Genomic DNA, 11398 nt, shown 5'->3' on the forward strand with positions numbered 1-11398 from the left:
ACAGTATATAGTAGAGCCCTTACACGTCTGCAAGTGAAAACTGGGGGGGGAATACACTGACTGGTGACTCAGCATAAGAGACATCAGATGATTAGACACTAATGGACATGAGAAAATGTATAAAGCACATGTAAGCAGTGACTCATGTTTGGTGAATCACTTTGATCTGGATACTGACCTTGTGTTTTCAGATAAAGCTTTTCCATCCCACACACTTGAGAGTGGGCAGTGCGAAGGTAGATAAGATATTTGCTTTTCATTAATGGTTTATAGCTTTTTTTAATATAATTGAGATGTGACTGTATCATAGAGTTAGTGCATGTATCTATAATGTCAGAAAGGAAATAACATTAGACTTTACATGAAAACGTTTAGTGATATAAAACTACAACAAATCTCAGGTATACCACACAACGTTCCTAAATACTGTACTGGCAATATGTGGAACATATATGATTGTTAAAAAAAACATACCTAAATGAATATATGAAGCTGATACACATATAGGGGTCTATTTACTAAGCCTGGAAGAGAGATAAAGTGGAGAGAGATAAAGTACCAGCCAATCGGCTTCTGTCATTTTTCAAACACAGCCAGTTACATGGCAGTTAGGAGCTGGTTGGTTGTGGGGTATGGGATAAATGTATGAAGCAGTGATAAGCGTGGAGAAGTGAGCCAGTGGAAAAGTTTACAAGGCAACCAATCAGCATTGAAGTAACATTTATAATTTGAATTCTATAAAATTATAGAGCAGCTGATTGGTTGCCATGGGCAACTACTCCACTGGCTCACTTTTCCACTCTTATCACTGCTTCATACATTTACCCCATATCTCTTGTCAATATATCTTTCTCTTAGGCTTAGTAAATAGACCCTTTCGCCCTTTGCTATTATATTGCAAAAATAATAATAATTATTCAAACATTTTTACTCAAGGCCATAATCAGGGGTGAGTGAGCAGTGCTGCCACCCAGTGCACAAAGCATAGTCGGCAAGACTATAACTGCCCCATAGCACCTGCATTTGACACCTTGCAGCCTAGAAAACTGCTAGAGAGCTGGCAGTGCGTACTTGGGGTACTCCGGAAATGCACCCTGCAGCTTATAGAGCCGTTTTGGGATTCTTCCTAATCCTGGCAGCACCATCCACTCAATGTGACAGCATGATTTAATGGCTCTATATGGCCCTAATATTACTATTTATGTGCCACGGTGATAATTTTATTTGATAAAAATAAAGTCTTGTAATTACTAGAAACAAAGGTTTCAGTGCATCAAAACATATCTGAAGTCTTTGGCAAGTGATGCATTTAAAGATTGCACAATTTACACATATCATTGCTACAATGATCCAGAATTCTGTGGATATTTCTGACTGGCATCAATCTTGTACAAATGCTCATTGATAAAGGGTAGGTCCTAGCTGCAGACAAAGAGTAAGAAACTTCCCAATAGGGTTTCAGTAAAGAGTCATAGAAGAAACAATACTATAAACCACTGTGTCAGGTAGTAAGAACTTTCATGCCCTAAAATGAGTGTGTATTTCTGGCTTACTGTATAAATAACACTGATGAAATAAAGGCGTGAATCTGAAATAGGATTTTTTTTTTTTTACTCACTATTTACTGTATGTGCTAATATTCATTAAAGGATCATCTAACGTTTTATCAACCATAATTCTTATTTAGGATTTACTTACAGTAGACTACAAAAAAATTCTGAAACGTTTTGATATTCCACAACTAGTTTCAACATAGTTGTGTTTTATATAAAAATACACAGTACACATGAAATAGCTGAATTAATGCATAACACAGCAGAGACAATATTAATTTTTTTTTTAGACTTGATACAATATTAAACAAAAATAAACCATACAATTAAAAAGGATTATATCTCACTTTAAAAATGCATATTTCTGCAGAGGGGTACACTGGTATTCCACAGGGAATAACATCAGGGTGTAGAGTTGGATCTTGATCTGAGGCACCAACAGGCTAAAGCTTTCACTGTTCACAGGATGCACTGCACCGCCTCCTCTATAGCCCCGCCTCCAGGCACTGGAGCTCAGTTTGTAAGTTGGTGCCTGCAGTGCAGGTCACTAACAGGGAGATCTTCGCTAGGCAGCCCAAATAAGAGCTTTTTAGGGAGAAAGAAGACTTCAAGGGCCGTAGCACAGGCACTAGATGCTGTGTATATCATGCTGACATTCTGTGCTGAGGCTCCATCACCTCCCCCAGCGGCACTGCATACTCCCACGCCCTGGTTGCAGCGGAGGCACTCCAGTCATCAGGCACACATCACCACTACTGCTCTCCTGGATCGCGTGGCTGCACTTCAGGGAGGAGGTAAGAGACCGCGCCGCTGGCGTGCACACTGTGGCCGTGCAGGGACCCCACTATATCCACCAGGGCAGGGAGCACAGGTCGGATTTATTAAAATCCGTTTATTATAGGCTCCATAGTACTCGGTGGTGAAGTCCAGCATAGGGGAAAAGGCTCTGACCTGTAGCCCCAGCTCCAGGCGCCATCTACAGCAGGTGTTCCCGCCCTGGAGCTGCATCTCTCTCTCTCTCCCTCACTCCCTGTCAGCGTTTGGGCGCCATTTCACATGGCTGCGCTGATCCTGGGACTGCTGGGCACTGTCTCCTCTGTAAAGCCGCCAGTCTCATCAGCGCTGTGCATTTACAGGACACTTAAGTATTCTACATGTCGTTTACACAGCGTTAGTTAAGAACAAGTGCACGTCTATATGAATATTTAGTCCAAGTATTCTGTGATATACATTCAGTGGTTACTGAGCATTGTTATATCTGTATACATACATATCTTTATGTAGTATTGCTAGTCCAGTGCAGTTTTATTTTTTATATGTAATAATTTCTGCATTGTACCGGTGACTGTGTGTGCCTATAGCTGCTCTGTGGATTTTATTCTGTGTATCACACATATTGCTATCACTATGGCCCTCATTCCGAGTTAATCGATAGCTGCCGTTCGCAGCGCAGCGATCAGGCAAAAAATTGGCACTTCTGCGCATGCGTAAGGTGCGCAGTGCGCACGCGCAACGTACTTTCACAAAAGCCGATGCAGTTTCACACAAGCTCTAGCGACGCTTATTCAGTCGCACTGCTAGCCGCAGTGATTGACAGGTAGTGGGTGTTTCTGGGTGGTAACTGACCGTTTTCGGGGAGTGTGTGTAAAAATGCAGGCATGTCAGATAAAAACGCAGGAGTGGCTGGGGAAATGTAGGCGTGGCTGGGCGAACGCAGGGCGTGTTTGTGACGTCAAAACAGGAACTAAACAGTCTGAAGTGATCGCAAGCTAGGAGTAAGTCTCGAGCTGCTCAGAAACTTCACAATCTTTTTTTGTAGCAGCGCTGCGATCCTTTCGTTCGCACTTCTGCTAAGCTAAGATACACTCCCAGAGGGCGGCGGCTTAGCGTTTGCACTACTGCTAAAAGCAGATAGCGAGCGAACAACTCAGAATGAGGGCCTATATTCTGTGCCCTGGGGGTCTAAGTGCGTCAGGGTCTCATATACCATATAGTATTCCACAGGATATACTGTTTTGTATTTTTCACTGTGTGTTTCAGTCACCTCATACCACTTAAATTCTCTGTGCGCAGAGCACAATTGCGGTCACATATCTAAGGGTTTTTTTGCCAGGTATTGTGTTTGTCTGACTATATTGTACTGATACGCCCCAAGGCTACATTCCCAATAATGTCTGCTACACAGGGTGGGAAATCTGCAGAAGGTCCTGCACATACCTCCCAACTGTCCCGATTTTCGCGGGACAGTCCCGTTTGTTGGGGACTGTCCCGCTGTCCCACCCACGGGCCGCAGTGTCCCACGGTGGGGGGGGGGCAGTTGGGAGTCTCTGTCTGTCGCTGCCCTGCTTAGCAGAGCAGCGGTGAATAGACGCTGTGCGCATGCGCACAGCGTCTATTCACTGGAGTCCGAGGAAGAGGGGGCATGCCAGCGGCTCACAGAGCGCTGGGCATGCCCCCTTAGTGACAACAATGGGGGCGTGGCTCGCGATCGCGGGTCTCCCCGCGAAGCCACGTCCCTTTTCCTAGGCCACGCCCCTTTTGGTCCAAGTTCAAAGTTGGGAGGTATGCCTGCATCATGCAGTGCTGGCGCCACGGATTTACCTGAGGAAAAGATTTCTGCTGAGGATTCAGGTACTGGGTGTTCTGCACCCTCTAGTCAGCCCGCAGCACCAGTGTCAAAAAAAAATCCTTGGGCCGCATTTTCAAATATGCTGACTACGCTTGTAACACGACTTACGCCCCCTTGTGGGACCTCCTGTGCCATTACAGCCACATATTGTCCCTGTAGTTCATCCACCATGGGCGGATACTCTGTCAACCCGGTTACAACAATTAAATCAGTCCATGGTTAAACAAAAACCATTTCTTCCTCATAATTCACTAATATTTTGGATGATTCTTCCGATTTGAATGGGGAATATACTGATCCATCAGATGCTGATACTGCTGCTTCTGATGAAAATTCTACAACACAGGTTGATGTTCCTCACCTAGTGGAGGCTATCAAACTGATTCTTCAGATTTATGATGAGATTGGCCCTCCTGATACGTCTAAGAAACCTGATATGTCAGAAGGTTACTAAATTAGTCTTACCACATTCTGACCATTTAATTGACATACGTCAGGAATCCTGGTCTTCTCCAGGAAATAAATTTTCCCTGTCTAAGAAGATGCTAGCTCGTTATCCTATCTCTGTGGACTTGAGTAACAAGTGGGAAACCCCACCACCAGTGGACTCACGTGTAGCCCGTCTTGTGGTGTCATCTATTCTGCCTGTCACCACTTTCACCTCATGAAGGAACCGATGGATAAGTGTGTGGAGGGTTGCTTGAAGTCTATTTACACTGTTACAGATGCTGTACATAGACCTACTATGGCAGCCTCTTGGGCTGCAAAAGGCATTGAAGCATGGGTTCAAGCAATTGAAGAGCTACCTCTGAATTTTCTAACACTGCCAGACAATATCTGTCATATATTACCAAAGCCTCCCACTATATTCAGGAGGCGGCCTCTGATGCAGGCGTTATGGCGGCCAAGGCATCTATTACGTCTATCCTGGCTCGTCGGATTCTGTTGTTACGGTCCTGGTTGCTGGACCTGGACTCTAAGAAGACCTTGGAGGTGCTCCCTTTTAAGAAAAATATACTATTTGGAGATGAGCTGAACAAGATTGTGACCGACTTGGCATCGGCCAAGACTGCGTTTCTCCCAAGTACTAATCCTAAGAGTACTACTTTTCGTTCCGTTCTACCTCCGGGTAAAGCAAAGGTTCAGGTGTACCCGAAACAGGCTCGCACTTCCAAATCCTCTGAGCCCAAACCTAAACGTTCTTGGGCCGCCCATCAGCCTGCTTCCAAACCGGACAAGCCTGCTGCATGATGGGGTGGGCCTCCCCCTGGGGGACCCCAGGGTGGGAGGCCGACTTATGCAGTTCTCCCAGGTATGGTTAAAGACCACTTCGGACGCCTGCAATCTCTTTCAAGAGACTTCCCCCTCGACAGTTTTGCTCAACGGTTATCCCTTTGGATCCGTTAAAAGCAAAAACTCTACGTTTGGTTGTCCAATCCCTCCTGGATAAAGGAGTGATAGTACTGGTGCCTCTGTCTCAGAGAGGCAAGGGGACACTATTCAACGTTGTTTCTAGCTCCCAAGCCGAATGGATCCTCCCGGCCTATACTCAACCTCAAGTCTTTGAACAAATTTGTGAGGGTGTCCAAATTCCGTATGGAAACTCTGCGCTCTATTGTACTGGATTTGGAACCCAAGAACTATATGGTATCCCTGGACAAACAGGATGCTTACTTACACATACCTACTGCCATGTCGCATCAGCAATATCTATAGTTTGCTATTGGCAACCTTCATTATCCGTTCCAAGCCTTGCCTTTCGGATTGACCACGGCTCCTCAGATCTTTACCAAGGTCATGGCGGTCATGAAGGCCCTTCTCCGCCGTCAGAGTATCAGGATCCTGCCGTATCTGGATGACTTGTTGATCCTGGCGAACTCCCCAAAGGTTCTCCTCAGTCATCTGGAACTGACGGTCCAATTCCTACAAGCCCACGGGTGGCTCATCAACTGGAAGAAATCCTCACTGGTCCCTTCTCAGAGCATGGTGCACCTGGGGGCATTACTGGACACACACAACCAACATTTGTTCTTGTCTCCAGAGAAGTCCCTGAAACTTCAGGACAGAATCAGATACTTCCTCTCTTGGCAAAGAGTGTCGATACACTCGGTGATGCAAGTACTAGGCCTCATGGTGTCAGCTTTCGACATGGTAGAGTACGCTCAATTTCATTCCCGCCCTCTGCAGAGGTTAATCCTTTCCAGGTGGGATGGCCTGCCTCACCGGATCAGGTCTCAAATGATCTCCTTGACTCCAGAGGTTCGTCTGTCATTGTGTTGGTGGCTACAGGACCAACAATTCAGCAGGGGTCATCCCTTCTGGATCTCCAACTGGGTCCTCCTTAGTGGCGTTGTCTAATTGTACTTGAACAGGCCTGTTCTGTATGAAAGGCAGGGCCAGTGTCAATGCATTGAACACTCCCGCAATTCCAGAATGTTTTATCGGGAGGAGAGATTCCTCCCTGGTCCACCGACCCTGGAGAGAGTGTTGCTCCAACACCATGCCCCAACCCAGCGGACTGGCATACGTTGTTAGGAGGACCCAGTTGGAGATCCAGAAAGGATGACCCCTGCTCAATTGTTGGTCCTGTAGCCACCAACACAGTGACAGATGAGCCTCCGGAGTCAAGGAGATCATTTGAGACCTGATCCGGTGAGGCAGGCCATCCCACCTGGAAAGGATTAACCTCTGCAGAGGGCGGGAATGAAATTGAGCGTACTCATGAAGCCTAGTACTTGCATCACCGAGTGTATCGACACTCTTTGCCAAGAGAGGAAGTATCTGATTCTGTCCTGAAGTTTCAGGGCCTTCTCTGGAGACAAGAACAAATGTTGGTTGTGTGTGTCCAGTAATGCTCCCAGGTGCACCATGCTCTGAGAAGGGACCAGTGAGGATTTCTTCCAGTTGATGAGCCACCCGTGGGCTTGTATGAATTGGCAAGACTGGCTTTGATGGCGTGGCTCTTGAAGCTTCACTCCTGAGGGCCAAAGGTTTTCTGAGGCAGTTAATCAAACTATGTTAAAGGCCTGCAAACCGGCTTCTGCACAGATTTATTATAGGGTCTGGAATTCTTACTTCACCTGGTGTGCTGCTAAGAATTACGATGCAAACAAGTTTAGTACTTCCAGACATCTGGCTTTTTTGCAACAAGTCCCAGATTTAGGACTTCGCCTGGCCTCCCTCAAGGTTCACATTTCTGCCTTGTCAGTGTGGTTTCAGCCAAAAAATTTATCTATTCCTGACGTTCATACATTCACTCAAGACGTACTACGGATTCAGCCTCCCTATGTCCCTCCTGTGGCTCCATGGGATCTGTCTGTTGTTCTTAATGCCCTTCAAGAGCCTCCATTTAAACCTCTTGAGTTTGTGGACCTTGAATGCCTTACACTTAAGGTCATTTTTCTGTTGGCTATTGCCTCTTCTAGGAGAGTGCCAGACTTAGGCGCTTTGTCCTGTCGTCCACCCTTTCTGATTTTTCACCGTGACCGGGCAGTTCTTAGAACTCGCCCTGTTTATCTACCTAAGGTGGTGTCATCTTTCTACCTTAACCAAGAGATTGTGGTTCCGCCCTTTATCTCTCCTGGTTTGTCCTCCAAAGAGCGATCTTTGGATGTGGTACGGGCTCTCCATCTATATGTAGAAAGGACTGCCTCTATCAGGAGATCAGATTCTCTTTTTGTACTTTTTGGTTTTCACAAACGTGGCTGGCCTGCGAATAAGCAGACCTTGGCCATATGGATTAGAATGGCGATTGCACAAGCTTATGCGCAGGCTGGAATCCCAGCTCCTGCTGCAATCAAGGCCCATTCCACTTGGTATGTTGGATCTTCTTGGGCGGCCTGCCGTGGCGCATCTGCTGAACAATTGTGCAAGGCAGCTATGTGGTCCTCAGTGAACATATTCATCAGGTTCTATGCCTTTGATACTTCCGCCTCCCAGGATGCTTCCTTTGGGCGCCAGGTTCTTGTTCCCGCTACAGTGCATCCCCTCCATGAGGAACTGCTTTAGGACATCCCCGGTGTTATTCCCAGTGGAATACCAGTGTACCCCGCTGCAGAAAAGGAGATTTATGGTAATACTTACCATTGTTAAATCTTTCTGCGAGGTACACTGGTTTCCACAGGGCACCCACCATGACGCACTTAGCTTCTTTGGTTTTGTATGGCATTAGCCACTAGTCCCTTCTCCTGTTGTGAGAATGTGGGTCTATGTGACTAACATCTACCATCTCTCTTACCTGCTACGGCATTGGACTGGTTAACAAAACTGAGCTCCAGTGCCTGGAGGCCAGGCTATAGAGGAGGCAGTACAGTGCATCCTGGGAACAGTCAAAGCTTTAGCCTGTTGGTGCCTCGGATCAAGATCCAACTCTACACACCAATGTTATTCCCCGTGGAAACCAGTGTACCTCGCAGAAAGAGATTTAACAATGGTAAGTCTTCCCATAAATCTCCTTTTCACTGTGTTTTGTCAAGGAATACGTCTCAGGATATTCTAAGAAGAAGATTTCCATACAGTCAATTTCTCTAGCAATCTTGTGACACCGCATGACATAAGTTGTATTGTATTTCTGATACTATGTAAGTTTTGTACTGTGGTGCCATCCTTTAGAGCCATTCACATTTACAGATGTGGCACTTTTTTAGCAGGCTAAGGCAGGTAATCGATCTAACAAATGTCTTCCAAGTTCAGAATTTCTGGAAATTATGGACGAGGTGTACTATTCGTATAGGATATCACATCGTTTGGATGATGCATGTTTGTGTAGGAATATTAACATGGTCATCATTATATAACAGCGGTTCAGACAGACTTGTGCCCCGTGTCACTTCCTGCCCCCTGCATCTCTCAGCCACACCATCATCTCCCCCTGCATCTCTCAGCAACACCATTTCCCCCCTGCATCTTTCAGCCACGCTATTATCTCCCCCCTGTGTCTCTCAGTCACACCATCATCTCCCCATGCATCTCTCAGCCACACCATCATCTCCTCGCTGCTTCTATCAGCCACACCATCTCCTCCCTGTGTCTCTAAGCCACGCCATCATCTCCCCTTGTATCTCTCAGCCAGTGCCGTTTCTTGCAGTGGGCGAGCTGTGCAACCGCACGGGGCACCCGCCGCAGCACTTCTTGAACACTTCTTAAATCCCCCCTCCTCCTGAGTACCCAGATCGGGGGGCGGAGTTTTGCAGAATGACGCGGTGAATCGTGATGTCACGACGCAATTGCATCAGTCCACAAAACTACGCCCCCCGAGCTGGGTACTCGAGAAGAGGGGGAGCCAAGCCGATGGCGCCGCAAAGAGGAGGGAGAGGCGGCGAAGAGCGGGAAGAACCGCCTCAACTGTAAGTCAGCCTCTCCCTCTCTCTCCCCCCCTGCCACCTGCCATCATGTATAAAAAGGGGACACTCGCCTGCCATAATGTGTAAAATGGTGACACCTGCCTGCCATAATGTGTAAAATGGGGACACCTACCTGCCGTACTGTGTTAAATGGGGACACCTGCCTGCCATACTGTGTAAAATGGGGACACCTGTGTCACGTCTGAGGATTCTTGTGGATCCGGATTTGGGGAAGATGATTCTGGTGCACTTGGATCTCTGAATAACAAACGAGCGGGACGGATGAAGGTCTTGTGCATTTATTACTTGGAGTAGTTTAACAGAGTTCGCCAAAGACAGTTGAATAGAGATACTATTGTAGGTTAGCGGGTGGCTGAGGATACCGGAACCGTGACCCAGTACTTTAAGGAGAAATTCCGAGGGCTGGTTACTGCGGCGTCCAGAACAGGTAGCTGGGTAGGACACGGGAACAGAGTCAGCAGTCTGCGTAAGACTATATCAGGAGGCTTGGGTAATTTGCTGTAACAAGAACCTGACACTGGAGATGCTGCGGGAGCACAGAGAACTAGTTTCACAGATACTGTGAAAGACGTTGCAGTGGCAATTTTCCTCTTCCAGGCCTTCCTGTCTTATAGCAGCTGCTCAGAGCTAATTGCCCACAGGGAAGTGATAAATTGGTGAAGTGTGGGCAAGACAGGCTTTTTGCCCACATCCAAGATGGCCACCGGGAACACAGCCCAGCCTGTTCACAGAAGCCCTGGCTCCACAGCAGCACTGCTAACCCCTGCCAGAGGAACATGCTGCCAGTCTGCTGAGCTGCCAACCAGTGCCCCTGCCTGTCCTCCCAGCACACCCTGCCTGACGCCAGCAGCCCGCACCTCCGCCAGCTGGACCTCTCCAAAGGGACCGGACAGGTAAGAGCCAGCTCCTCTGCACAGTCTCCCGCCGGACTGTGACATTACCCCCCCTCTTTAGAGTGGCCCCTGGACACAATTTAGGCTTCTCTGGATGTTCAGAATGAAATTTGCGAACTAATGCTGGGGCATGAACATCTGTTGCGTACTCCCAGGACCGTTCCTCCGGACCATATCCTTTCCAGTCCAATAGGTACTGCAACCGACCATAACGAATTCGGGAGTCAAGTACCTTTTTAACCTCAAACTCTATTCCACTCTGGGTGAGTACTTTGGGTGGTCGTGGTAACAGTCTCCGAAATCGGTTCAAAACTAAAGGTTTTAGCAAGGAAACATGGAAAGAAGAAGGAATTTTGAGGTAAGGGGGCAGTTTGAGGTAAGGGGGTAGTCTTCTACCTTGAGACTAGGAATTGTTCTTCATTTTCTATCAGCCCATTTCTTGTAACGAAGAGAATCCTTTTGAAGATTGGTATGAACCTGATTCCAAATGTTCAAAAAATGCTTAAGGGAAGTTTCCACTGCTGGTAAGTCGAGTGCCGGTAGACTTTGAAATGCTGGAACTTTAGGATGGGCTCCGTAAACAAAGAGGAAGGGCGTAAGCCCAGTAGAAGAATGGTAAGTATTGTTGTGGGTGAACTCAGCCCAAGGTAAATGTTCTACCCAATCATCCTGAGAAGAGGAAAGGTAAATGCGTAGAAAGGTCTCTAAATCTTGATTAACTTGTTCCGTGGAACCGTTGGACTGTGGATCATAGGCTGTGGAATACTGCAATTTGATTTGTAAGGCTGTGCAAAGGGATTTCCAGAACTTTGCTACAAATTGCACCCCTCGATCAGACACTATTTCGGTGGGAAGACCATGAAGCCTGAAAATCTCGGAAATGAAATGATGGACCAATTCAGACGCTGTTGGTAATTTCTTCAATGGTACAAAGTGGGCCATTTTGGAGAATCGGTCTAT

This window comes from Pseudophryne corroboree, chromosome 7 (assembly GCF_028390025.1).
Source record: "Pseudophryne corroboree isolate aPseCor3 chromosome 7, aPseCor3.hap2, whole genome shotgun sequence".
NCBI lineage: Eukaryota > Metazoa > Chordata > Amphibia > Anura > Myobatrachidae > Pseudophryne > Pseudophryne corroboree.